The following is a 27,956-nucleotide window of genomic DNA, read 5'->3' on the forward strand; positions in this document are numbered from 1 at the left end:
GACACAGAAGTCATGGCCTTTGTCCTTCTCTAGAAGGAACAGAATGCCTCAATTTCCATTGATCATCTTGCTATTCTTTTTCATGTGGAAATATCTCAACAAGGACACATTCCATTTGGGGACTTTCAGTGTACTTCTGTTAAGGACCAAGATGATAATTATGAAGGGGATAATAATGACTAAAAACAGTGGAAGCCATCAAACCTTATACTTACTGATTTTTATAATTCAGAAGAACTTTCATTCATTAATTTTCTATACATTATTAGAAGTATAGGTTGGAGATAAGAAGGGTAGGAATGCTCCAAGGAAACTAGGAGAAAGATATTGAACATGAAACAACTATTTCCATGCCTCTGGTTATCTTCACCTGGGAGCGAGTCAAGAACATGCCTGCCTCATATACAGGGATGAAGGCCCTGGAAACATGGTCCAGTCAGTGTCCTGGAGTCTGGATTTGTATCTCCTTCTCTTGGACAAGAGAGTAAAATGGCGGAGAGGGACAGTGGATGTTCCCTTTCTTCCCATTAATGCCCCTGCTGAGTGGTTTAGTCTTGTTTGCATTATTTGCAATATGGTTACTTCTGGTAAGTTTGCAAGTTGGCCACAGCTCATGGGTTTGGTTGGTCCTGGATCGGCTGCTCTAGTGCTGATGGAATGAGTATCTTTGGAATGAGTATCTTTGGTCCTATCGGCTGTGGCCAGGAACACAGGGTCACGTGCATGCTATCTGAAAATGTTGGAGTTCACTATCTCCTCTGGCAAAGGTTCTCTTCTTGGGAAAAATGTTCCCAGCTTCTGGCTTTGGAGCTTTTTCTGAGGAGAATCCCTTCTGTAGAATGGATTTCCTCCTTGTTATTCCTTATAGTCCTTTCAAACAGAATTAAATCATTCTGCCTTTGGATTTTTGTTTGTTCAGGGAACTTAAATTTATTTTACCAAACCATTCTCCGGCATTTACGGAATATTTTTCCCTCTAGAGCAAAACTGGGGCACCCTTGGAGTGCCCTTGTAATATAACCCCTCTCCCAGGCTTTACCAGTCTGAGTACAAATTAAGTCGTATTAATGTCAATAACTCTGGAGTTCCTGTTCTCCCCCCTATACACTCACCAACATCCTCCCGCCTCCTACCAAGCCTCTCCGAATATTTCTGTAACTTTACAAAGAGAAGGCCCCCACGGGGCCACAAACTAACTGCCTGTCTGTAGTCGCCATGAGCCTCCTACCCTTGTCAACTCTCTGCTGTCTGTTCCTCAGTCTCCCCAGCCTGTGGCAATGCCAGCCTCTGCCCAAAGCAGCCTCTGGTCTCATAGCCATCCTCAGAGACCCCTCTGCCTGCCCACACCGAGGGAGAAAGCACCTTTCTCCTTCTCTGAGCCGCCTTTTTCACCTGGGCCCCAAAGTGGCCCCGCTTTTGCTCAAGTGTCACCTAGGTCCTCTTGACAAAAGCTTCTTTTTCCTTCAGCCCTAACTTCTATCTGCCCTGGAGTCCCAAGAGGCCTGGCAAAGAATGGGCCCCGTTTGACAACCTTCCTTGTTCTGTCTCTCTCCTTTCTCTTAGTATACCCAGCCGTCAATGACAAAATGTTCAAATGTTCCCTCCTCCTTTCCCAGTGCCAAACCAGAAGTCTCCATTCACACCACGTCATCTACACTCACCTCCGGGAATGCTGGACTCTCAGGCCCACAAAAGGTGAACTTGGGAATTGCCTTCTGAGTGACCTAGGAAACCCTGCTACATAGTCAGTGACAGAGTCCCTTAACTATAGAGAGATTTCGGAGCTGAAGTTTGAGAAGCAGGGAAGAAATATTCTTATCGACTTGGAAACCAAAGATCTAATAAAATGAAGATTTTCTTTAGTTGCGGAACACACTAAAAAGTCCCTTAAGCTAATTGTATTCTTATTTTCCTTTTTAAAAACTGTGGTTAAAGACCCACAGCATTGACCTTCTCATTTTAACCTTTTGTAAGTGTACAGTTCTATGGCATTAAGTATATTCACATTGTTGTGGGACTGTCACCACCATCCGTCCTTCTCCAGAACTTTTCATTTTTCCAAATGGAAACACTGTACCCATTAAGCAATACGCCCCACTTCCTCCTTGCCCCCCAGAAACTGGCAACCTCTATTCTGCTCTGTTTCTGTGAACTTGACCACTCTGGGTACTCCATATATGTGAAATCATACAACATGTGTCCTTATGCGACTGCCCTATTTCACCTAGCCTAATGTCTTCAAGAATCATCCATGTTATAGCATGTGTCGTCAGAATTTCTGTCCTTTTGAAGGCAAAATAGTATTCCATAAATATAATCACACTTTAAAAATAAATTCATCCATTCATGGACTTTGGGTTGCTTCCAGCTTTTGGCTATTACCAATCACATTTACAATTTTATATGTTTTAGTACTCTCATTAAAAAAGTAAAAATAATAGGTGAAATATATGTATATGAAATATATATATCCAAAGTTTTATCATGTCAATATGTAGTCAATATAAAACATTTATTAATAAGATACGTTAAAATCGTTTTTCAATATGAAATCTTTGATATTTGATATGTATTTTACAATTACAGTATATCTCCATTTGGACTAGCCATGGTTCAAGGACTCAGTGGCCACATGTGGCCATTGGATAGTCTATTAGACACCCAGATCTAACTTACTATAGGGAACCTTAACAAAGTCCTCTTCCCAAGTCCTTGTATTAGGGTCTCAAATGAATCTTTGGCAAGTTGCAGATTTCTGTCTGTTCCTAGATGATTCCTCAGATAAAATGCCTGGAGTCCCACATTTCTGTGGCTCCAAATGTTTCCGCTCTATGTTCAAGCAGTTGAACTGACATTTTGAAAATGAAGGAGATGGATGTACATTCTCCCCAGGCATAGGAATACATGCTGCAATCACTTACACACTCTGAGTAAATTCTGCACTCAACCCTTTTAAGGAACCACATAGATTTTGTTTATCTCTACATGATCCAGCGTAGTGATTCTGTTTCATAGGGATATGTGTGCACACCTGAAATTGATGCTACACCATGATCATTGGTTTACTCATGAATTCAGCAATGACTTTTTGAGCTCCATTTATGGGCCAAGCACAGGCTAGGCATGGGGGGGTCAATCCACAATGAGATATACACAATCCCTGGGCTCGGGGCCTTGGGCTATAGCTTATGGACCCTCCCCATCAGCAAACTTGACATTGATTGACATGGAAAGAGGATACTCTCCCTTCTCAGCCTGGGAAAACCTCTGCATTTCCTTTCTCCTAACTGGAGGGATAATTCCATTCTCTTGCTTGTATACTGCTATGGGAACTTGGAGGCTTACTTGATAAATGTGAGTGTAAATTGTTCAAAACTGAATCTTGCTACCTGACAGTTGGGCTGGCCAGGGCAGATTCTTCTCCCCATTATCCAGCTCCCCCAATAGGAGGCCTGGGTTTCTTTTCACAGAAGTATTCTCTTTGCAGTATATATATATATATATATATATATATATATGGATGTACATTCTCCCCAGGCATAGGAATACATGCTGCAATCATGTACACACTCTGAGTAAATTCTGCATACATGCTGCAATCACTTACAGCAGATATATATATATATCTCCCAAGTGGCATATGTCATAATGTGTATGGTTCCTACCAAGAGGTTTAATCAGCTCTGGTACAAAGGTGCCAGTTGAGTCTGAGCCTGATTTTGTCCCCTTGATTTATTCAGAAAACACATGCATGATGCCTGGAAATGCTCCTAGTCCTCTCCTCATCCCACTGTTGCATTTATGAGAACACCAGATCGTTGGGAGCTTGTACATGTGGGTCATTCCCAAGCATGGATTTCTTGGTGCCACTTTTGATTGAAGTGAATCTGTAGCCCACCTTTCTTTAGAGAAAACCCCTTAAAATTAGTGGGTTCTTACTAGACACCTCACTACAATATAAATGCATCTATTCAACTGATTTCTAGAATTATGGATGAAAACCATCGGATTTGGAAGGAGGTTACTGTCCTTCTCTCCAGGGCAAGTTGCTGAGGATTGCAGGTCAGAATTCAGGACAGGCTCTGGCATTTCGTTCAGTTCTTCTTATATCTGGGAGGGCAGTTGAGGACACTGGAGGTGGTCTGAGGAACGTCAAAGTCATCTCTGTGTTGGTTTTTCCCACCATCATTGGCCAGCTCAAGAACTCCTCCCTTTTTCTCTGCCCAACCAGGAAGCACCTCCTTGTGTCATGCTCCCCAAGTCTGTCACCTGTGCTTCCGCAATTTTCTTTGCATCTTTCCAAAGCCAGATCAAGCATCACCACTTCTATCCCATGACGCTGAGATCACAACCTGAGCCAAAACCCAGAGTCGGCCACTGAATCGACTGAGCCACCCGGGTGCCCCATTGCCTGGCTTCAGTCATTCAGTATAATGTTTTCAAGGGTCGTTCATATTGTAGTATTGATGACCATTTTTTAAACTTCCTTTGGAAAAGCAAAGTGCTTTGAAGAGAAATTGTGGGTGGAACCTCAATAAACACCATAGGCAGAAGCAGAGGTGAGCCTGGAGAAGCAGGGCGGAATTTCCTCCTTGCTACGAGCACTCCCAGCCCGGGCGTGGCCCCTGGACCTCCTCTGCTGAGCTCTCAAGCTCCACAGAACACAGTTAGGAAGGCCCTGACCTAGATCCTCTCTTAAGTGCCTTTAGGTTCAAAGGCTATTTATTTCTTCAGGGTCGTGCATCAAGAATGCAAATCCCCCTCCCTGTCATTGATTTCATTTGAATTAACTCAAATCACACCTCTGAAACAATTCAGAGAGAGCAGAAAAATTGAGCAAGTGGGAGTCTGATAGCAGAAAAGCCCTACAAAGTTTTGTAGCTTTGACTTTGCCTTGGAGATCCCAGGTAGGGGTGGGCGGCTGGAAAGAGGGAAACCACACAGAGAGGAAGGGACTCAAGACAACCCAGGAGGCTGCTTTGTAATATTACTGTGGTCTGGTCCCCAGTGAGGGACTTTTCTGAGAAACGTCCCTTCCTCCGAGGCCAGAAATGGGTTGTATGGTCTGCAGCTGGCTGGAGTTCTTCTTCCCCTGGTCACGACTGCCTTTCTGGGTGAGAAAAAAAAAAAAAAAATTTAAAAACCATGAAAATCTCTGTCCAAAGTCAATTATCTGAGATTTATAGTAGTGTAGTCTGCCAGTGGAAACGGCGGGTCATTCGTACGCGGCCTGGTATGCGGGATGCCTGAGACAGCTTTTCTGGCCCCTCCGACCATCCTCCTTCTCCTGGCTGACTTCAGACAGCTGGAGCAGGCTCCCCAGCTGCTCCTGCCCCCTCATCCAAAAGGGGGCGAGTTTCTTCTGACTCGGGTGTCCGCCAGCAAGGGCCTTGCCTCCTTCACCCCAGCGTGGGACCTGGGTCCATCGAGTCCATCACAGGCTCTGGACAGCGAAAGAATCCCTAGATAGGGGTCAGGTGCCCACGTCTGATGAAGAAGACACAGATTTTGGTATAGGCTTTGCCTTCCTTTTTTTTTTTTTTTTTTTTTTTAAGATTTTATTTATTAATTTGAGAGAGAGCACTTGAGTGAGAGAGAGCAGAAGCAGAGGGAGTGGCAGAGGGAGAGGGAGGAGAAGGCTCCCCGCTGAGCAGGGAGCCTGATACAGGGCTCGATCCCAGGACCCCGAGATCATGATCTGGGCAGAAGGCAGACGCTTTCCTGACTAAGCCACCCAGGTGCCCTGTTTTAATGCGAGTTGTATTGTCTCTATGTAGCCATCAGTTAAATGTTTGACTGATTGACTGACTTCCCATCTTGTTTCAAAAAATGTTTAAGGCAACTCTTCTGTAAAATTAAGGAGTCAGGCCAGGTGATTTCTAAGTTCCCTTTTGTCATCTTTTAACCCTATTCCCACAGTCAGGGCAGATTCCTACTGATTAATTGAATGCTGTTTAAAAATGCTGGCCGGTTGGGGAGGCTGTTCTGGATGAGGGGAGGATTAAAGGGCAGGAGAATGACACAGGACAGGTGCTCCTTAATGAGATCTTGAGTCAAAACACAAAACAAAACAGGGGCGCCTGGGTGGCTCAGTGGGTTAAGCCTCTGCCTTCGGCTCAGGTCATGATTCCAGGGTCCTGGGATCGAGCCCCACATCGGGCTCTCTGCTCTGCGGGGAGCCTGCTTCCTCCTCTCTCTCTCTCTCTCTCTCTGCCTGCTTGTGATCTCTGTCTATCAAATAAATAAATAAAATCTTAAAAAAAAAACACACACAAAACAAAGCCAACAACTGACAATGGGCATTTGGGGGAACACTGAGGTGGGAGGCAGAGCTCTTCCCCCAGACCAATCTCCTTTGCTCCTGTCACCCCTTCCCAATCACCCCGCTCGTCCAGGGCTAACTCAGACCTCCCCGCACAGGTCCTCCCACACGCTCTGGCCCTCTGACCTCTCCTTCCCCTTTGCTGCTGCACCCGGTTTTACGGGACTCTCCCTCCATACTTGTCCAGAGCCTCGCAACCCTGATCATGGGACCTTGCTCCTTCTGTGCGCATGTGCGCTGGGGAACCTCTGAGAGCCTCGGGGCCCTGGCTTCTGTGCCAGCCTCAGGCAACACATTCAATAAATTATTTTGCTATTGAACTTGGGAAAGGTATTCAAATTCAGACTTGCCTGGCTATTGGTGCTGAAGCAGCTTCACGTTCTGGGCTTTTTGCTCACATTATTCAGAGGTGAGGGCAACGTGGACCGGCCTAGATCCTGACGAAACCCAGCTTCCCCTGAGCTCAGAGCCCCATGTTTATTTTACAACAACTGGAAGCACGCAGGCTCCTTCCCAGACAGGATAATATATCAAGCCAATTTGTGTGCACTCCCTGCTCAGACATGCCTGGTGAAGGACCTCAAACACAGCTTTAAAAATGACCTTGCTAACAGGATGTTGAGAGGCGTTTTCTCTGTTCCTTCAGAAATGGTCACCAGGACCCCAAACTGAGGGCAAAGAGATCTGACCACTTCTCATTCTAAAGAAAGCCCCCAAGAACTGGGCCCAAACCTGCCTCCACTGTCAGCCTATCTTAACCAACCGGTCCCTCCTCAGCCCACACCAAGCTGAGACCCAAGGAGAAAGGGGAGAGCTCTTTTGGGACCGTGCCACGCCATCTTAGTGCGATGTTGTGGTTTGTCCTTCTGCCCTTGCTTTCCTGGTTCCCAAGACAAAGTGTGAGGGGTTGCAAAAGAATAATACATGATATGTTAATTAAACTGAATTTAATTGAAAAAATTTTTTAAATCACATCAACACCCTAGCAATAGATGTCTGTTAATGATGCCAACAGATTGGCATCTCGTTATCTGGTTGGATGTCTGCTTGGGGAACAGATTCATCCATCAGCTAAATACCCTATAATGCTAAAGGCAGTCCCCACAACAATTACCCGACCCTGAGCGTCAGTAGTGCCAACACCGGGAAACTTGGCAGTAAATAGCTTTTGATCCAAAGGGAAGGGCTCTCATGATTTCTGGGACACCCTACCAACCGTGTCTCATCCTCATGTCCTAGAGCGCAGGCCAGTGTACCCATTGCTCTTCTGTGCCCAGTATTTGTGAACCTTTATGCAATCATGTGGGTCATAGCTCTGGGGACTCATAGGCTTTTACGTTTGCCCCAGACATGACAGCTTACAAACGACGTGATCCCACACACACATTTGAAAGGGAAGCTGCTCTCTTAAAATATAAATTTTTTAAAAGGGCTACATATTAGAATCATCTGGGGAGCTTTTCAAGTTCCCGATATAATAGCCACATCTCATGGCAATGAATCAGAACCTCTGGGGTGGTTGGAGTTTTCTAAAAAGTGCCCAAGTGATTCCAACAAGTGGCCAATTGTGAGAACTGCTACTCTACCTAAGCCTTGTCCTGGTGCCTGTGGCCAGGGAGGCCCCTATCCCGTCTTGGGGATAGGGTAATTTTAGGGCAGGGCCTGGCCTTGGGAGGGCTGCTTTGTACCCCTCATTTCAGACTCGACACCAGTCGAGCTTAGCTCCAGGATACACATGTATATTCCTAATGGCCTGTGTATTTACATATATTATAAATCCTCATGTAACCCTGGATCGCTCTTCACGAAGGATAAGAAAGCTGTCCCTGGCCCTCGGCGGCCGTGCCCTAACCCTTGGCAACAGGCTTCTGCATCATCTGACTGATCCCATGGAGGGCCACAATTCTGAGCATTTCCTTGGCTTTGGCCGTGTCGGCCCATCTCGTCCCCTGGCCTCGTGTGGATTACCTGGGCTCTCTGAGGATTATCAGAATCCTCTCGCATCTCTGCCTTAGTTGTTAATGCGACTCTCTCATCTCTGCTGTTCTCTCTCTCTCTCTTTTTAAAGATTTTATTTATTTATTTGACAGAGAGAGAGAGCGAGAGAGCACATAAACAGGGGCAGAGGGAGAGGGAGAAGCAGCTCCCCACTGAACAAGGAGCCGGGTGTGGGACTCGATCCCAAGACCCTGGGATCATGACCTGAGCCACTCAACCGACTGAGTCACCCAGGCGTCCCTCTGCTGCTCTCTTTGCATTGAGACTTTACAGTAGACTCAAATGCTTTAATGCATAAACCAAGAACTCTGCTATGGGAGCATAGGGAGATTTTTTTTTTTTTTTTTTAAATGTCCTTAAGGAATGTTGTATAAAGAAGAGAACATAAGTACTGCATGTGTTAAAAAGCACCATTACCAAAGGAACACCTTGAGCTTGCCTACCCAGAAAACTAGGTTATCACCCATGCTGGGGCATACCACCCCTCTTCATCTCTGCTCTGCTGTCAGAGTCAGCAACAGCCTGAATATTGTTTGTAATTGTCTTCCCTTTTGGAAGGAAATAAAAAGGTTTTCTCAGGGTTTTATGGACTCCTAAACAGTGCATGATTTGGGGTTTTCTTGTGTTTGAGCCATATTAAAGTGTTAGCATATTGTATGCAAAAAAAGCCTTGGCTTTTTTTTTTTTTTCGTAATATGTTTTGGCTCATGTTCCTCTTTATGTCTCCTGAGAGGTGATCACTCATTTTTAGGGCTAGATAATATCCCATCGTGTAACTATATACCAGTTATTTACTCATTTTGCACTTGAGCGACAATTGCGGTGTCCCTACTTTTTGTTACCATAAATAACACTGCAGACATTCTCTTAGACATCTCCTGCTCTGTGTGCTTGAGCAAGACTTTCTCTAGACCAGGGCTTCGCAAATTTTAATCAGCCTTTGGAGCATCTGGGAATCTTGTTAAAATGCAGATTCTGGGTCAGTCAGCTTAAGGGGAGGCCTCAAGATGATACCCGTGCTGTGAGTCTATGGAGCTTGGTCCATAGTGACTTTTATGACACTTTTAGTGACAAGGCACTGAGATGTGACTAGCCAACGTTATCGCAGGATGCCACGCAGTCTTCCAAAGCAGTGGTCCCGCTCCCCCCCTTCCATCCCCACCAACAATGAATTTTGATACAGATCTTCTCCAAGATTTTCCATTGTTGGCTTTGAATTCTGAATTTGCATTTCCTTGACTACTAATTAACTTGAACAATCTTTTGTATGTTATTGGCCATTCATATGTATCTCTTCTTTTTGTCTTTGGGTCTTTATGGAGTTCTTTGCTGAATGGAAATTCTTAATTTCAATATGGTTGAATTTGTCAATCTTTTATATTTAGAGTTTTTATGTCTTTTTTAAAAAGTCCTTCTTCAATTCAAATAGTTTAGTTAATTGTGTTGTACCAATGTTAATTTCTTAGTTTGGGTGACTGTACCACAGTTACATAAGATGTTAATGTTGAAGAAAAGCTGGGTGAAGAATATAATGGAGCTCTTTGTACCATTTTGAAACTTCTTTGTAAATCTAAAACTATTTCAACATAAATTCTTTTTTTAGAGAGAGCGAGCACGAGCGGGGTGGAGAGGGGCAGAGGAAGAGAGAGGATCTCTAGCAGACTCCACGCTTAGTGCAGAGCCCAGCATGGGGCTCGATCTCAAGACCCCGAAATCATGACCTGAGCTGAAATCAAGAGTTGATGCTTCACTCAGTGAGCCACCCAGGAGCCCCAAAATAAAAAAATGTTTTTTTCAAAGTTCATTGCTGCCTGAAGGTTGTAAAGCTTTTCTGTATTTGATTCTAAAAGTTTTACCTTTATAGTTAGGTCTTTGGTCCGTCTGGAATTGATTTTGTGTTTAGTGCTGAGGTATGGATTTAATTCCATGATCCCCTATGTGGATCTGCAACTGTCCTATCGTCATTTTTGAATAGTGTCTTCTTCCTCTTGTGTGCTGCAATGCCATCTTTGTCATATAACTAAATGTACATTGACCTGTGGATCTTTATAGACTTTTGGGCTATATAGGAAGCAAAGAATGACTTCTGGGAAGCATGCGCCTCGGAAGACTGCACCATACTCTTCCCAAGCCCACGTGCCCCTTCCCCCAGGGTGGTTCCTCTCTGTGTGGCAGGATCAAAGGGACCAAGCACCCTGGACTTGCAGCTTTGGGGGGTCTCAGTCGCGTCCTGCTTCACTTCCTGCCTTTGACTTTCAGGCTTTGTCAAACTTGTCTTGCTCCTGTTCGGTCTTTTGAATCATACACTGTTCAAGCCAGGAAGGAAGCTGGGGATGAAGTTTTCTTCTAGCCTTTTCAGCTTAGAGTCAAGAAAATTTAAGTGCGGTAAGCAATGTATTCAAGGTCAGACACAGGGTTCATGGAAGAGCTGAGATTAGGCCCCATCTTGCAACTCCTCATTTCATTCCGATTTGTTTCTCCCTCCTGTGTCTCTCATCCTAGCTCACAGGAGGATTGTCCCCTTTCAAGCTAGAACATTGGAGGGAACGTGTTTCCGGCTGGTCCCTCCTCACTTCTCCACACTTTCTGTCATGACTACATTCTGCTCATCCTGTGTCTGATATCTTTTTTAAAATCTATATTCTCTCACTCATTCCCACATCCACAGCCCTACTTCTTGCCTTTCTGGGGCTCGATTGGATCACAGGAGCCCCCCATTGGCCTTCTTTTTCTTGTCGTTCCCCTCTATCATCCCCTTACTTGCTAGACTGCTCTTAAAATTCAAAAACACATACCGAGTTGCTCAACTGGCCCAGTGCTTTGCTTACATCTTTGTATCTCCTTGCATTTTTTTTTTTTGAGATAAATTATCCCAATTTATCTTCTCAAGTTCATTTTTTTTAAACATTTTTTAAAAAATTTATTTGACAGAGAGAGAGACATCACAAGTAAGCAGAGAGGCAGGCAGAGAGGGGGAAGCAGGGTCCCCCCGCTGAGCAGAGAGCCCCATGTGGGGCTCGATTCCAGGACACTGAGATCATGACCCGAGGCGAAGGCAGAGGCTTAACCCACTGAGCCACCGAGGTGCCCCCTCAAGTTCATTTTTTATCCCCTTTTTCAAACTCTCCTCCAAGTACCAGGGCTGGATCCACAATGGACTATTGGATGGTCCTGAGAAATGCGGCTAGTGTTGGGGCCTCTGGGACCGGCACGCACTCTCTGGACCCGCAGCACCGCGGTGTCTTTGTCTACCCATTACAACTGCCTTCACCCTGCAAGAAAAGGGCTGTCTCCTCCACGGAGCCCCGCCAAATGCCCTGGTGGCAGCCGGTCACTCTCATAGCATTTTTATTTTATTTATTCTTAACTGAAGTCTAGTTGACATGTAGTTTATGTTAGTTTTAAGTGTCCAACACAGCGATTTGACAACTGTAGATTTTATGCTCTGTTCACCACGGCAAGGGTATTGACCATCTCTCACCATACGAAGTTATTACAGTCTTATTGGCTATAGTCCCTGTGTTGTACTTTTCCTGCCTGTGACATTTCTTTTAGACGTGGGAGTTTGTGCCTCTTAATCCCTTCACCTATTTTTGCCTGCCCTTCCCCCAGCCCCTCTGGCAAGTACCAGCTTGTTCTCTTTATTTACCTCTCATGGCATTTAATACGCTCGGGTGGCGCTCTCTTACAGCAACGGGCTTGTTCCTGTGTCTGTATCCCTTACCGGTCCCTGAGCCGCTGGAGATCCATAACCATATTTTAATCTTCTTTGTTGCTCAAGTATCTGGTTCACAGTAGACACACAATCTATTATTCTTGTTGGAACCAATAAATATTTAAGGAAATGACTTAGGAAACATTTCTTCCCATTATTAGATCCTTATTCTGCCAACGCACGCTTATGTTGGTATCACTTCCGTATTAGTCAGGACTCTTGGGGTGGTAAGTGCCGAAATTCTATTTGCATACACTTAAGTCAGATAAGAAGCTGGTATGGGGTCACGTAATCTGCCCTGGAAAGGGCAAGGAAAGAGCTGGCTTTCCGGGCAGCTGAGACCAGGGATTCAAATGTGTTCAGAGCTCTCTGCTCCAGATTCTGGCCTTTGGGTTTCTCTGCCTAATGGCTTTATTCTCTCCCGTGGGCTTTCTCTCAGGGCAGCTCCGGACCAAAATGCACAGCAACGTAACCGAGAGAAAACAGCTTCTCTCCTGGGTCTGAGATGAAGCATCCTGGAGAGGTCTGAGTGGCCAAGTTTGGGTCAAGTACCTGCCCTTTAAGCCATCTGGAGAAGTAGAGTCAGCTCAGGGAATGAATAAACGTGGCTAAAATACAAGAAGAAGGAGCAGGAAGCCTCTCCCCCTCAACGACCGAAGGAATACCACTGACAGGTTATGACGGGATAATCTCCTCCCCTTAAATCTTGTCCACTTAGAGGACAGAAAATGACTTTTTTAATTCAGTTGTAGCGTTGAAACAAGGCAAGAGCACAGGAGCTGCACACTCAGCTAAAATACTCGATGAACGGAACGTGTCTCCCCCTAATGAAGTGATTCCATCTTTTGGGCAATGTCTTCATGTTTGACAAGTACCAGGGACTTTAATTGGAAATTACTTTGGGAATCTTGCCAGACATTACAAATTGAAAATATGAAAACCCTTCTCCTGGGTCAGAAGTGTAACAAGCCCCATGTCAAATGTCATTACCCCACGTGCATTCTAAGACTGTGCAGGTGGGAAGCTAAGTGTTGATTGCATATTTTAGCCCAAGAATAATTTCCTGAATGGCAATTTGTTCCTTTATTTGATGAAACCGAGGTTTTCAACAGCAGTAAAATGCAATCTTTCCAGAGCATATTTCCGTGGGTTATGAAGATTGATTATGCTGCTTAGTGAGAGATTCATTATTTGGTTATTTAGACCATGATTTATTAAAACACACAGACACACACACACACACACACACACGCACACAACTAAAAAGCTAATGATTTCCAGTTAGGAAGGTTTGCCCCGTGAGCAGTGGTTTTTGGCTTAGCGTTGTTTCTAATTGATAGGCCTAGGGGGTGGGGGTGGGGGGAACCAAGGAGACAGGCCTGTTTTAAGCTCAGCCATTGGTACTTTCTTAGATCTCAAAGGACCCCCTAATTTCTGTGGCTCTCAGGACTGCATGGCCCCCACCTCTCCAAGCCTGCGGGGATTGGAATTTTGATTGTGCTCTAGAATAAGGGAGTTGGGGGTAGGGCAAAGGCACTGACAAAGGCAAAACTGAGGCTCAGAGGAGGACACAGGCCTAGGAAAGACCCAGGGAAAGTCAAAGGGGAAAGAGCTGTGAGTAAGAAAATTGGGGAAAGAACCAAGCCAGTAACGTATGAGGGAGTGAGTGTGGAGAGAGGAAGCCGGGGAATCATGTGGAAAGTTGACCCAGACAGAAGACTACAGACAAGGGGATGAAGGCAGAGTCACAGAGAATGGAGCCCACCAACTGCAGTGGCTCTTAGCACCTGTGTATCAATGCTTAGTCCCTCCTCTTCCCCAGGGCTTCCTGTGTAGACCTGTCCAGCTCTGTGCAGGCACAGACCCCTTAGAACGTTCCAGCCACTGCAACCCCAAATGCTTTCTTTTCAGGAAAACAAATCTATCCCCAGTTTTGTGGATTAAAAAAAAAAAAAAAAAAAAAAAAAAAAGCATAGTGTAGTAGGAGGGCTCTGGGAGGGATATTGTTCAGATCAAGGAGACTGGGAGAAAGGAAGGACACAAGGAAGAATGGACAATTAAGCTCCTAGTTACTCGTCTGAGCCCATAATTATTTCCCTGTGCATGTTTCTCCAGACCCTTGTTTTCTAGAAGCCTCCTCTTGGGAAGGAGGCCACAGCGATGAGACTGAGGGGTAGATGGAAAGTCCTTTGTTTCATGACAGGAACCAGTCCTAGATCCTAGAAAAATAGCCCGAAAAATCCCTTAGCCAGAGCTGAGATGATGACAATGCTAAGTACTCCTTATTGACTCCGAAGGCCTGACAGTCTTGGTCTCCTTCAAACCTCCTAAGGACCCCTCAGAGCAGGTTTTGTTACCGATGCTCTGTGTTTCAAGGCAGATGTTGTGATTTCTCTTCTGCAGAGAAGGAAACTGATGCTTTCAGGAGTTGGGTGTCTTGTCCAAGCCCTCAGCTCTGGTGGGTGATGAGCCAGGTTGCCTTTAAAGTCCTAGTTCTTTTCTTCACACCTGGCTGTCCTCCAGCCAGTGCATGGGCTAGTTGTCCAACCAGTTTGGTGCACAAGTGAACACAGGTCCTTCTATTAGCATCAGACTTGATTAGCATCAGGCTTGATAGCCATGTCGGAGGCCATTCATATCCATCACTTTAGTTCCCTTTATGGCCACACAAGAGGCAGACTAGACATCCCAGAGTAGATGAGTGAGAAGAGCCTTGGGTTCAAGAAACATGAGCCTTCTTAATAGGGTCTCTTGACTTTGGAAACCCGGCATCATCGGCCACCTTGTCTCATGAAATTTAACCTTCAGTTCAGAACTCAACCCCCATGCCACTGACCCTGCCCCAGATCAAAGAACCAGGATACCATTTGAAGAGAGAAGTCTTTCTTGCCAGGCTGGAGGAGGGCAAATAACCCCATCATTGGGATCGGGGACGGGGCGGGGGGTGGAAAGTAGCACATTCAGGGGAGCCCTGCCAAGGACAACTTCCCGGTTTGAACCTCAAAGGAATCCAAACTGGGAGAAACACAGTCACTGGGGGAACAGAACATCCTTTGTTGTTCCTTTGAGATGGTCCCAGCCCAGTTTCCACAAAGTCATGCTTCAAATTCCTTCAGCATTCTTACATTTCCTCATTATTGTGTCCCTAGGGAAAATTCCAACCTCTCAACACCCAGGGATCTCATTTCCAAAGATACAACTACAAAGTCCATTCAAGTGATTCTTTGAGAAAATAATAATAATTTTTTAAAAAGTATTGCACTGTAGCAACAGATTTCAAAATTAGCTGTCTTACCACATGTCTCTCTTAAGGTTTGCATTAACTAGTTTCTTTTTAGGTTCACAGGGGATGGGCAGGTTTTTCCCGCCTTTTCTACAGATAGTAGTTTACCTTGGAGGAAAAGAAATCTATTGAGTGTTCCTTTGGATCTGAGAGATGTGGACTGGATTTTATGATGCCTTTCCAACTAGCACAAGACAACACTTGGCTCTGAATACCAAGAGAAGGCCAGGCAGTGGTTACAAGGCTTTGCTGCACATTCATAGTCTAGTTGGGCTTCACTGACTGAACTCAAATCGTCAAACAGTCAGAAAAAAGACACAGACTAAACGAGAATGCATTGGCCGTTGTATCCAAAAATATATGGTTCTATGACCTTTTTGAACTGAATGATTAGAAACTTCTGAAGGCCAAGACTATACCATTTTGGGTCTATTGTTGTATCCCTAAGGCCTAGCACCAGGGCCTTCCTGTGTGGCTGTGCCAGCTACACCCTGTGAAGGGTGTGAGGGTGTTGAAAGGTAGCCTGCTCTTGGCTTGCCAGACCTAGAGGACTGGGCCTTCCTCTGCTATCCTAATCCACACAGTCTGACTTAGCAGAAGCTCTGCCTGGCAAAGCACAGTGCCTGACACTTCACTTCTTAAAAAGAAAAGTCAACTGGCTGATTTTGTGTAAGCCACAAACACTCTCGCAGTCTCTTCATCAGTGAAGTAGTACGGCCAAAGCTTCATCTGCGGAACAATTATGGGGTCAACAAAAAAACCAGAAACTGCTTTCTAAAGTCCTCCACGACTATAGGATATTCTTTTGGGGCTGCAGGGCCCTCCAGACTTCCGTCACCTCAGTACCCGCCGAGCCCATCATCCATATTTTAAAAAATTTGCAGCACCATTTCTGTATGTGGAGAATAGGCTGGGAAACCAAAACTTTCATTCTCAATGGAAAAAAGAACTATTCCCCATGCACCTTTCAGTCTTATTAACCAAATCCATGGAACATAGATTATTATTTTCCTTCCTAAGTGGGAATCTTAGGAGCAGGCTCTCTGAAAATAACTACTCTTGTGCAATATTAGAAATATTTCAACAGTGACAGCTTGGAAATGCTCTAACTTTTAAATACTTAAACCAAATAATAAATAAACCCTTGTGATGAATGTTTCCAGAAGGGACGATTAACATTACCCTTACAGCTGTTCATGATATAATATCAAAATGAAAAACACGCAGGAGAAAAACAGCAAGCCCATGCTGACTTCAAGTCGCTTATTTTCCCTTTTCTTTTTCTTTCTTTCTTTTTTTTTTCTTTTCTTTCTTTCTTCCTTTTTTTTTTTTTTTTTGTAAATAGCTCTAATGTGAAGACATCTTCAGTAAGACTTAACCAACGATATTTCATCTGATCATCATTTAGCCAAACCGCAACAATACTCCCGAGACCTCCTCAGTTTCACTGACAGCATCTGTCATTTCAGTTACTGCAAATGTGATCTCCTGCGATGGGGCTCTGTGGTCTGCAACATTTTTAATATTTTATTGTTGAGGTAGGACTCAATCGTAGCTCAGGAAGAGAGGATCGCTGTCGTCGTCGTCGTTATTTTGTTTGTTTGCAGGGCGCTTTGAGAAAAATAAAAATAAAACACAAATGTAGATCTGGGCAAATGCATATGTTCCTGATTTAACTGTGTACCTGAGCTGCTAAATAGCAAGAATTCCTGTTTATATCAAAGGTGGTTTTAAAGAACAGAAGGTTGAACTGTAACTTTAAAAATCTATAATCTTACTAGTCAATAATTTATTGGCAGAATTCCACAGCAACTTAATAATTTTACATGAGTAATAATAATTACCATATGTGGCTGGCTTGCTCTGTGCCAAAGGCTGGTACAGGTGGCCTTAAATACCTTATCTGACATAGTCTTCATGACAGCCCTCTGAGGTAGGTATGAGCTCTTTCATTCTGAAACGGAGGAAACTGAGGCTCAGAGCGGGTGCCAGTGGTTGGGCTCCAGCCCAGTGTTGCCTGCCATCTTGCTCCTGCCCACCCTGGAGGTTCATTTGCAACTTCTCGGCCACTGGAGGAATTGGCGGGGAGAAGGTCATTGGGGCTGTCCATAGCATTTTAGCTTGTAAATAAGAATTCCACTTCTCAACTCCTCTGGCCCCTTTGCTTTCTTTTGAAACGGGTCCTTCCATGTGGTGGTGGGGGGAGGGGAGATGCGCTCCTGAAGACCTGGCTGTGGCGTCTCATCTTCTGAGGTTCATCAAAATGGCAGCTGTCCCCGATTGACACGTTCCTCCCCTCCCTCCAGGAGTCTTCCCACTGCAGTGCTCTGACTGGCTAGCTAACAAATCTGTGATCATCTGGGAATACCCAAGCAGTGTCACATGAAGGACACTGGGGCTTTGATTTTGGACAAATGCCCGTGATGGATGGGCTCTGGCTGACACACTTTCCCTACCGGCGCTCAGAAGTGAGAAGGAAAGACAGATGAGAAGTGCCAACTCCAGGCAGTTGGGAGACCTGGACTGTTAGTTCCCACCCAGCACTTTCACATGGCAGTGGTGGTTGCCTCTGTCACATGCCCTGACATACCTATCCATCAGGGGGCAAGTGGAGCTTCCCCGGTGGGGGGGGGGGGTGTGTGGGGGTGGGGGGGGGGGGGAGAGGCTTTCCTCAGCCTGAGACAGGATGGCTCCTCCTAGGGGGTGTGACAGGAACTGAGTTTGGGCACCACCACCTGAGCTGCAAATTTTGTTGTTGATGTTAGAGAAAATGTTCCCACATTATTCTCATTCTCATTCTCATCCTCTCATTCCCACACTATTCTCTGATCTCAAAGGTGAGGCTTAAGTCAGTAGGGATCCGAAATGAAAGCAGTTGTGGTGAAAAACTCATGAAACACAGCACCACAGGGTAGCCGGGCTCCACAGGCCATAACTGATGCTGGTTTATGCTTCTGGGATTTATCCCAAACTTTCAGTTTTTAGGACGTTTCCATGTGAATGGTGAAATACCTGATCTGGATTCTTGAAATTCTCTTCATGTGTGGCTCAGTCTAACTTGGGTTAAGGACTTTGTCTTATTTTTAAAGTGAAGTTGTCGCTGTCTCCCAGAAACCTTTCTTGAGCCCCCATTTCTGGTTCAGTCCCCCACTAGAATCTTCCCCAGCAGTCTATTCTTACCCTGAGATGTCTATATCCAAATTGTGTGTTTGAGCTCTGCTCCCTCACCTGAGTGAAGATACAGGTCTTGGGTCCATTTTTGGGCTCTATCTCTACAATGCAACATAGGAACTAATGAGGGGTCATAGGAGAGCCCCAGAAAGCCATGCACACTGCCCTCAAGGCATGAGCTCATGTTGAAAGTGAATTCATATGGCCTTCACTCTTGAGGTGTTTATAGATTCTTGAGATCATGAAATTTGTAGTGATGAACCCCTTTGTTTCTAGCATGAATGATTTCTACACATAAAGCTTGCTAGTTGATAGTGTACCCTCACAGTCTTTAATGTCTGGCTTAAGGAGCTTGCTTTTGGTGAAAAAGTCAATATGTTGGACCTTTTTAAGCAGAAGATCCATTAAGTAACCACAGTCAACACACCTAACAGTCAGACAATGTGATTTAATAATTGTGATAATCATTGGTGTGATCTTATTATCTTATGTGATCTTACTATCAGTGATAATAATTGGTGTGATCTTCCCTGTGGTCTTGTCTAGTTGGATGGCCTTTCGTAACTGGTCTTGAACATCCTGGGTTCCTGGAGGTGAAGGTCACCATGGAGGGCTCAGACCACAGAAGGCAGCAAGACTCTCCTGAGTCCCAGTCCCAGTTCCTTTCCAATTGCTAGCAAAAGGTTCCTTTCAGTCCAGAATCCACTCACATATTTTGTTACCACCAGCTGTGGTTATAGAAAATGTGACCAAGTAGGAGCTGAGGGTGATAAGGGCCAAAGTCAGAGCCAATAGAAATAAAGGTGGAAGGACCAGGACAGGGGACATAGCCAAGAGTGAGAAGAAGGGTTGCAGGTCAGTGTGAGAACTCAGCACACTCGTCTAGCCCTCAGAAAACGAAGCGGTACGCGGCCTCTGCAGGACCTTCTAGTTTGTACTTTCTACATTGTAAAAGGCTGTAAACTCACAGTCCTTAAACACAAAGAAAAGAATGAACCAAGACGTGGAGTTTTGTCGGTCTCTTTTGCTATTATGCTATTAGCCTAACAAGCAAGGCAGAGCCCTGGAGGACGGAGTCTGTTTTCCCTCTATATTTATTTACCTATCTATATTGGAGAAGAGGACCTCCCCATTTTTGTTTTTTTAAGCTCATATAAAGCATTTTTGCCCCATATGTAGCATTATACATTTTCCCCAGCACACAGAAAATTCCGAAATAGAAATAATATGTACTTAAGAAAATTCACACATGCATAAAAGAAACAATACAATCCTTCTATAATACCACCAGAAGAAATGACTAATTTTTAAAAAGATTTTATTTATTTATTTGACACAGAGAGAGAGATCACAAGTAGACAGAGAGGCAGATGGGGGGTGGGGGAGGAGCTCCCAGCTGAGCAGAAAGTCCAATGTGGGGCTCAATCCCAGGACCCTGAGATCATGACCTGAGCCGAAGGTAGAGGCTTAACCCACTGAGCCACCCAGGTGCCCCAGGAAACGACTATTAACTCCTTACATTTTTATGTCTTCCCTTTGCAAAGACACAGATGACAGTAAATATTCGTAATGTATAAAACTAAAAAATAAATTTCTTTGTTTGGTTGATGTAGTCTTGAAATTTGCAATTTTCATTTAAATGTCTGGCAAATACCTTTTCATTTCAGTGAGTGTAGTTCTATTCTACATTCCGGTGGCTGCACAGAGATATGATTGATCTCTCCAGCACCTGTGTATACATGTCCAACAATATTTTGCTATAATCAACAACAAGGTGATAAACATTCTTCTAACTCCTCTGGAAGTCTGAGCATCTGGGTTTGTAGAAATGGCTGTGGTTGAGGAAGGCAGGACAGGGACCAGAAGCTGGGAGCTGTGTGTGGCATCCTGGTGATCTCAGATGCCATCTTGGGGCCTTGAGAAAATAGAGTTTGTTCTGAGACAAAACCATGTGTTTCAGTCAGCAACGGAGAGACCCTGATTCCCTTTTAAACTGCTCTTTTGTCCAGGGCTCCTGAGGAGTGGGATGGTCTAAAATGAGGGCGTACTTCCTGAAACTGTCTCTCCAATGGGCTAAACCCACAGCAATTTCCAAAGAATAGACATATCACCCAAAAAACCAAAATGATGTAGCTGTACCTTGAGAATCCCTTGCACTGTAGCACAATTTTTGCTCATGTCCAGAGCTGCGGGGGAGGGGGCGTGCAGGGTGTGGTGGAGAGGAGACATCAAAAGGCTTCAGAGACTCAGTCTCAGAGAAGCTGCTGTTGGTGGGTGGTGTTTTGCCAAAAGGAGCGACGAATGGAAACTGGCATTTATGGAATGTTCTAGCAGTTTCATGCCCATTCTCTTATTGAATTCTTACATAAACCCTTGGAATCATTCTCTTATTTATAGATAAGGAAATAGAAATGAGAGAAATCAGGTCATTTTCCCAAGGTTGGCTCATGGTGACAGAGCTAAGATTTATTCAAACTCTTCTCTTTCTGGCACTTTCTATCAGACAAGGTCGAGAAGTTTGAGACTTGAGAATTGTAAACACATTGAAATGAAGACTAATTATTATCAATTTTGAGGTGATGGGTTACTAATGGCATGTGTAAAAAAGCTGAAAATATCGACAACAATGTGAGGTGGTATGTCAAGCTCTAGCCCATGTGTTTGGAACCTTTACTTCCAAGCTGCCCCTCGGCCTTTAGACCAGAAACTTAGCTGGTGTCTCAAGAGTGTGGCCAATGTGGTAGGACTGAGCTATAGCTCCCACTGGGCTTTTACCCTCTAGCCTCAGCAACTTCACAACTACCAGATCTACTCTAGGCTGGGCCTAGGAAAGCAGGGTGAGAGTACAGAAGAGCTAGAACATTCCTCAGGTTGCCATGAGTCACCTCCTGAGGTGGTTAAGGGCCATCCTCCAGCCAGATTTGAGAGTCACAAGGTCCTTCCCTGAGGATTGGGTTGCCCTGCAGGCATAGGGCTTCTGCTATTGTGCCATTCAACTGTCCCTTATTATGTAGACCACAGGTCAGCAATTTTTTTAGAGGGCCAGATAGGAAATAATTTAGGCTTTGTGAGCCATACGCCTCTGTCACAATTACTAAGCTTGTCTTTCAACAATAGTTGAAGGACAAAAACGGCCACAGACTCTACATCCACAAATGAACATGGCGTTGTTCCAACAAAACTTGACTTAGCCTGTGGCCTATGATTTGCCAACCTCTGCCTTAGACCAGCAGGTTTATCAAAGCCCCACAACTTCCTTTCCATCTTCAGCATAATGCTTCAAAGCACAGGTTGTTTCCAGTTTGCTGGCCACTGGGCACAAACATATACACATGGAAGGTCACTGGCATTTTTTCCCCTCACATCAATGACTAAAAGTGACATTCTTCCAAATTACCATGTGACCAAGCACATAGCCAGTTCCTTTGCAATATCTTTTCTTTGGCTGCTGTTCACATCAGGTGGTCACAGGTGTTCAGAAGACTGACCCTCTTACATAACGGAAAACAAACCCATCGTGCACTCTTGGCACAGTGGTCTGAACTTGGGGCTGGCTGACCCCACCTAGAGCAAAAGCCACCAGCCTCAATATCCCGTTTTGTTTCTCCAGTTGTTTCCAGTAAGACACACAGTAAAGGCCTGGGTGACCTACTCCCAGCATGTCTATTTCCTAGAAGAGCAGAAAGAGCTTTGGACTAAGACATAGGAGGTACAGGTTTTAGCTTTGCCTCTGTCTCTATCCAGCTTCCTTACCTTGGGTGGACTATATTCCTATTCTGTGCTCAGTTTTTATTCTGTCAAAATTCATCTTTATTGCAACAATGAAGTTGGACCTTTACTCTTATATCATATACAAAAATTAACTTGAAATGGAAAAAGACATAAATGTAAGAGCTGTAACTATAAAACTCTTAGAAGAAAACATAAGAGAAAAGCTTCATAACATTGGTTTTGGCAATTCTTTTTTGGATATGACACCAAAAAACACCAGTAACAAAAGAAAAATAGATAAATTGAACTTCATCAAAATTAAAAACTTCTGTGCATCAAGAGAAAAACTAGCATAAAAGGCAGCTCATGGGGACACCTGGGTGGCTCAGTTGGTAAAGCAGCTGCCTTCAGCTCAGGTCATGATCCCAGCGTCCTGGGATCGAGTCCCATATCGGGCTCTGCTCAGCAGGGAGCCTGCTTCTCCCTCTGCCTCTGCCTGCCATTCTGTCTGCCTGTGCTCTCTCTCTTCCCCTCTCTCTCTCTGATAAATAAATAAAATTAAAAAAAAAAAAAAGGCAGCTCATGGAAAGGGAGAAAATACTTGTAAACCATGTATCTGAGAAGGGTGAGGATCAGAATATATAAAGAACTCCTATAACTCAACAAGAACAACAACAAACCCCAAAAAACGCCCATTAAAAATAGGCAAAGGAGAGCACCTGGGTGGCTCAGTGGGTTACGCCCCTGCCTTCAGCTCAGGTCATGATCTCAGGGTCCTGGAATCGAGCCCCGCACCCTGCTCTCTGTTCAGAAAGGCGCCTGCTTCCCCACCTCTCTCTGCCTGCCTCTCTGCCTACTTGTGATCTCTCTCTCTCTGTCAAATAAATAAAAAAATTCTTTAAAAAAATAGGCAAAGGACTTGAATAGATATTTCTTCAAAGATGATATACAAATCGCCACGAAACACTTGAAAAGATGTTCAACGTCACTAGTCATTAGATAAGTACAAGTCAAGACCAAAATAAGATACCACCTCACACCCATTAGGATGGCTACCATTAAAATCAAACAATAAAAGCAAATAAAAATCCCCCCAAAACTAGAAAATAGCAAGTACTGGTAAGGATGTGGGGAAATTGGAACCCTTACGTTCAATTGGTAGGAATGTCAGATGGTGCAGCTGTGTTGGAAAACAGTATGGTGGTTCCCCCAAAAATTAAACACAGAGTTACCCTGTGACCCAACAACTTGACTTCTGGGCAAATACCCAGGAGACTAAAGCAGGGTCTTGAAGAGAGATTTGTCCATCCACGTTGATAACAGCGTTATTCACAATAGCCAAAAGGTGGAAGAAACCAAGATGCCATCAACAGTTTAATAGATAAACACAATGTGGTACATACATGCAATAGAATATTATACAGCCTGAAAAAGGAAGGAAATTCTGACCCATGCTACAGCATGGATGGATCTTGAGCATATTACACTAAGTGAAATGAGCCAGTCACTACAAGGCATGTACTGCAGGGTTCCATTTCTATGGGGTCCCAAGACTGGTGACAGTCATAGAGCCAGGAAGTAGAATGGTGGTTGCCAGGGCTGGCGGGGGGGGGGGGGGGATGGGCAGTTACTGTTTAATGGGTCTGGAGTTTCAGTTTTGTGAGATGAAAAGAACTTTGGAGATGGATGGTAGTGATGGTTGTGCGACAATGTGAATGAACTTAAAACCACTGAACAATACACTTAAAATTGGTTATGACGTTAGCACATTTTAAGTGTGTGTGTTTTACCACGATTACATTTTTTTCCCAAAAAGCTACAAAAGATCACCTTTACGTGATTGCTACTGTTCCTTCTGCTCTGAAGTTCCATATTTCACTGTGCACACGGGAAGGCATTTTCAAGGATACAGGTGCTGGTATAAAGCAGGGGTGCCCACTCCCCTCCTGACCACAGTCCCTTGACTCCTACAGCTCTTCACAAGGACCACTCATTTCAAATGCTTGGTTTCATCAGAGACATACCACAGTGTTACCAAATCAGCGAGGTTGTATTACTGTGCCCATCTGACAGGTGAAGAAACTGAGCCTTGAGGGCTTCAAAGACTTGTCCAGAACATTGAGTTAGTATATGGGTGTGCAGGGTTGAGACAAGCTCTTCTTGCTACATCCCTTGGAAGCTTCAGGGGATGGCTCTCGAAGCTGCCATTGACATTGGACTCATCAGCAGGCCAGGAGGTGACCCCTGTTGGCTGCTATGGTTTTTCTCTCCAAGCGCCATGACTCTCGCCTGCCTAGTGGTTTCCTCTGCCTCCCTAAAAAACTTCAGGCCATCTTGCAAAGTGATATGTGGAAAAGGAAGGAAACGAAAAGGTACTGAGCACCCACAACAGGCCACTTTTCTTTTTTTCTTTCTTTCTTTTTTTTTTTTTTAAACAGGCCACTTTTCTGTTAGAGAAGCAATGATATTTCCTTCTTGAGAGATGAAAAAGATACGGGTCCTAGGGAAGCAAGATCACATGGTTAGGGAATGAGTTCTCGATAGGGTGGAGGACTGTGAGTTAGTCACACTGTCACTTCCTCCAGACATGGCTGGCCCAGTGTGAAACTGCCGTGCACTGGCGCTAAAAACCTGACCAGAAGAGCCAATCCGGCAGGATTTCTCTCCAGATGGACAAGACGGTCCTCTTGCCTCACAAGACTCTCTAGGTCAGGAAACGTTCCCTGAGCTTCTGGTAAGTGCCAGGGGAGAGGCAACCACTGAGAAACAGCTGGAAACAGGTAGGCAGGTTGCTGGACCTGGCGCTCCCAGTCCTCCTCAGAAGCAGGAAGTCAAGATGCAAATGAGCGCACAGACACGCTCTTTTCAGGTTGTGGTAAGTGGAGGGGAACGAACAGGGTGATAGCCCCTAGAGAGTAACAGGGGGGATGGAGTAGGTCTTTGAGGAGGTGATGTTCCAGCTATGACCCAGAGGGAGAGAAAGAGATGACAGATGAAGAGCCGAGAGAAGACACCAGGCGGGGCACTGGGACAGTGACAGGGAGGCGGGTGGCCTCCTATAGCACAGAGCTTGAAGGGACAGAGGCCAGTATGGCCCAGCCCACGAGTGAGGAGGCTGCCTCGACGACCATGGTCCAGAGTCTGCATTTTACCCTGAGAGCGATGGGAATTTGTAAAGAGTTTTAAGACCACGTGGGGGAGATCACAGAGGAAGCTGGGGACAGTTTCCTCAAAACTGCTCCACACATCAACACAGCCAGCCTATCACCTCCACAAAATAGTCCTACTGTCCATATGGAAAAAATCTAGTTAGCGTGTTTTAGGAGTTATAGGATGCATACATTTTTCAATGTTTCTTTTAGGGACCATAAACCTTCAGTTTTATGACGGCTTAATATTGACCCTGAGCCATAAACAGAGCTGGGCCAGTTTGATTAGAAAAGTAGCAACTTTGTGCCAAACCGGCAGTATTTTTTTCTTTTATCTTTTCTTTTTTCCAACCATGCTTGAATCTAATGCCTGGGGCAAAGGAGTTGGCTCTGCCTTGGATAACGGCAGCTTCCAAAAGTCCTTTGGAGCCTGTGTCTGAAATTGGGGGCAGACCTTAACTTAACAGCGGCCTTGACCTCTGGAAAGGCACCTCATGTTGGACAGGACACAGCCCATTGCAAATACCTTGCAGAGTGCCCTGCATGGGAATAAAATTGCAAAACCTGCCAAGTTAAGTAATCATCACCCCTCCCCCATCTCCCCAGCAGCTCTCCAGGAACATAATATTTATAGGGCCAACAACAGGAAGGCAGGAAGGCCCATGGTGCAAGAACTTGGGGAGAGAAAAGATGATGAAAAACAACTTCCAGAACAAATGAACTCACATCTTGAATGGAAACAGTATTTAAAGAGAAAGCCCAAATCCCAAACATCCCATCCAACAGGAAATCACCACCGGTGTTATGAAATCCCAAGGAGAGCATCCTGGGACAGTGGGAGAATTGGCACGAGGATATCAGTTGAGCTGAGGAGGAACTGTGCGTAGACTGACCAGTTCTCCAAACCCCTGGGGGTGAACTTGGGGCACTGACGCCCTCCTGACGCCGTGGGAGGGCAGAGATGTCAGTGTTGGGTAGGAGGAACCTGGTAAGATGCTGTGACAGCCATCACTCCCGTTATGTGGTCTCCTGCAGTCAGTGGGTGTTAATCTTGCCTATGTCAGGGGCCATCCACCCTTCTGGGCACTGGGGACACATAGTGAGCAAAACAGAATGAGTTCTGGCTCTCAAGGAAGGCACACCCACTGCTCTGGGAACATTCTGCTTCCCGATTGGAGAGTTTCATCAGATGGATGATAACAGCGACCTGCCTTCCCTTAGCGGAGCGGTAGGAAAGTGACCCAAGTTAGGTCAGCAGCTTGGACTGAAATTTGCATCATGAAAAGAGTGACAAAAATACTGGAGGAATCAGTGGGAGCAGATCAGTCCATGTTTTAGCAGCTTTTCCTGGAGGGCCTGCCACCTGGAGCCTCAGAGCTACCGTGGCACCGTTCCTTCTGATGCTGTCCCTTCACCCTTCTTCTAGGTTCTGTGAGCTGCTGCGTGGCCAGCTGAAAAGGGCCGGTTCTGCTCTGGTCACCCAGTATTGGTGTCTGTTGCTTGTGGCTATAACCAATGATTCTCGACTACTAGAAGGCGGCCAAGAGGAAGGAGTTAGAAATGGATAATTGTTTTGAAAGTTAGATTAAAACTCAGAACTATCAGGCCTGGTCTCTATTAGCAGCCAAAGCTTGTTTTCCAAACTTAAATCCTCTTGCCTACGTTATTATAACGGACCTCTTCTGGTCTCCTTGCCTTCAGTTTCTTTCAGTGCCTGTAGTGACAGTCACCAGAATGATTATTCTAAAATATTTCCCCACTTCTCCAGAACCCTGAGTCTCCTTAGCCTGAGAGGCAAGGCCTGCCGAAATCTGGTCAAACCTGTCTTTGTAGCTTGTTTCCCACATCCCGAAGTATCCAGCATTAAGGCTGTGTGGGATAACTAGCCATTCCCCCATACCCAATGCAATGATCTGTCACAGGGCCTTTGCTCAAGCTCTTCCCTCAACAAGGAATGTCTCTCATGTTTCTGTGCTCTTTGTAAATTCTACTTCAACCGGAAAAACTCAGTTGAAATGTTATTTCTGGTGTGACGCCATGAAGAAATTAATCACGTCTCCCTCTGCATTCCTATTATCCCCTAGCTTGTATTTGCTACTGTTTCCCTGTCTTGACCCTGAAGTTAGTTGTATATCTATCCATGTGCTACTCTAGATTTGACATCACCCAGCAAGGCCCGTGTCTCTGGTCTTCCAAAGCTTAGGACAGTGCTGGGATAAACAGACAACACAACTTTGCTGAATTAATTTAACTGCTGGTCATGGGCCTCTACGTTATTTATTTCTTAATTAAAATGGATCTGAACGTGAAGAGCCAGATTCCGGCCACTCACTCAGAACTAGTCCTCCCTACTCCCATCTCCTTTCTAGCATCGACTCAGATGTCGTTTCCTGGCACTGTGGCTCTCCTCATTTAGTGGCTGCTGCCCAGGACCCCCCTCCCACCCACTAGGCAGGCTGTAGCCATCTCATCCACCATGATATGCCCAGTCCCGGGCACAGCGCTTAGCATCTGCCAGCAGTTAAGTAAGTCGTGGCTGGATGAATGGGTGAGGGAATGTCCTTGATCTTGTTTACTCTGAAATGAATTCCCACTCAGACCCATCCT

This window comes from Mustela nigripes, chromosome 13 (assembly GCF_022355385.1).
Source record: "Mustela nigripes isolate SB6536 chromosome 13, MUSNIG.SB6536, whole genome shotgun sequence".
Taxonomy (NCBI): Eukaryota; Metazoa; Chordata; class Mammalia; order Carnivora; family Mustelidae; genus Mustela; species Mustela nigripes.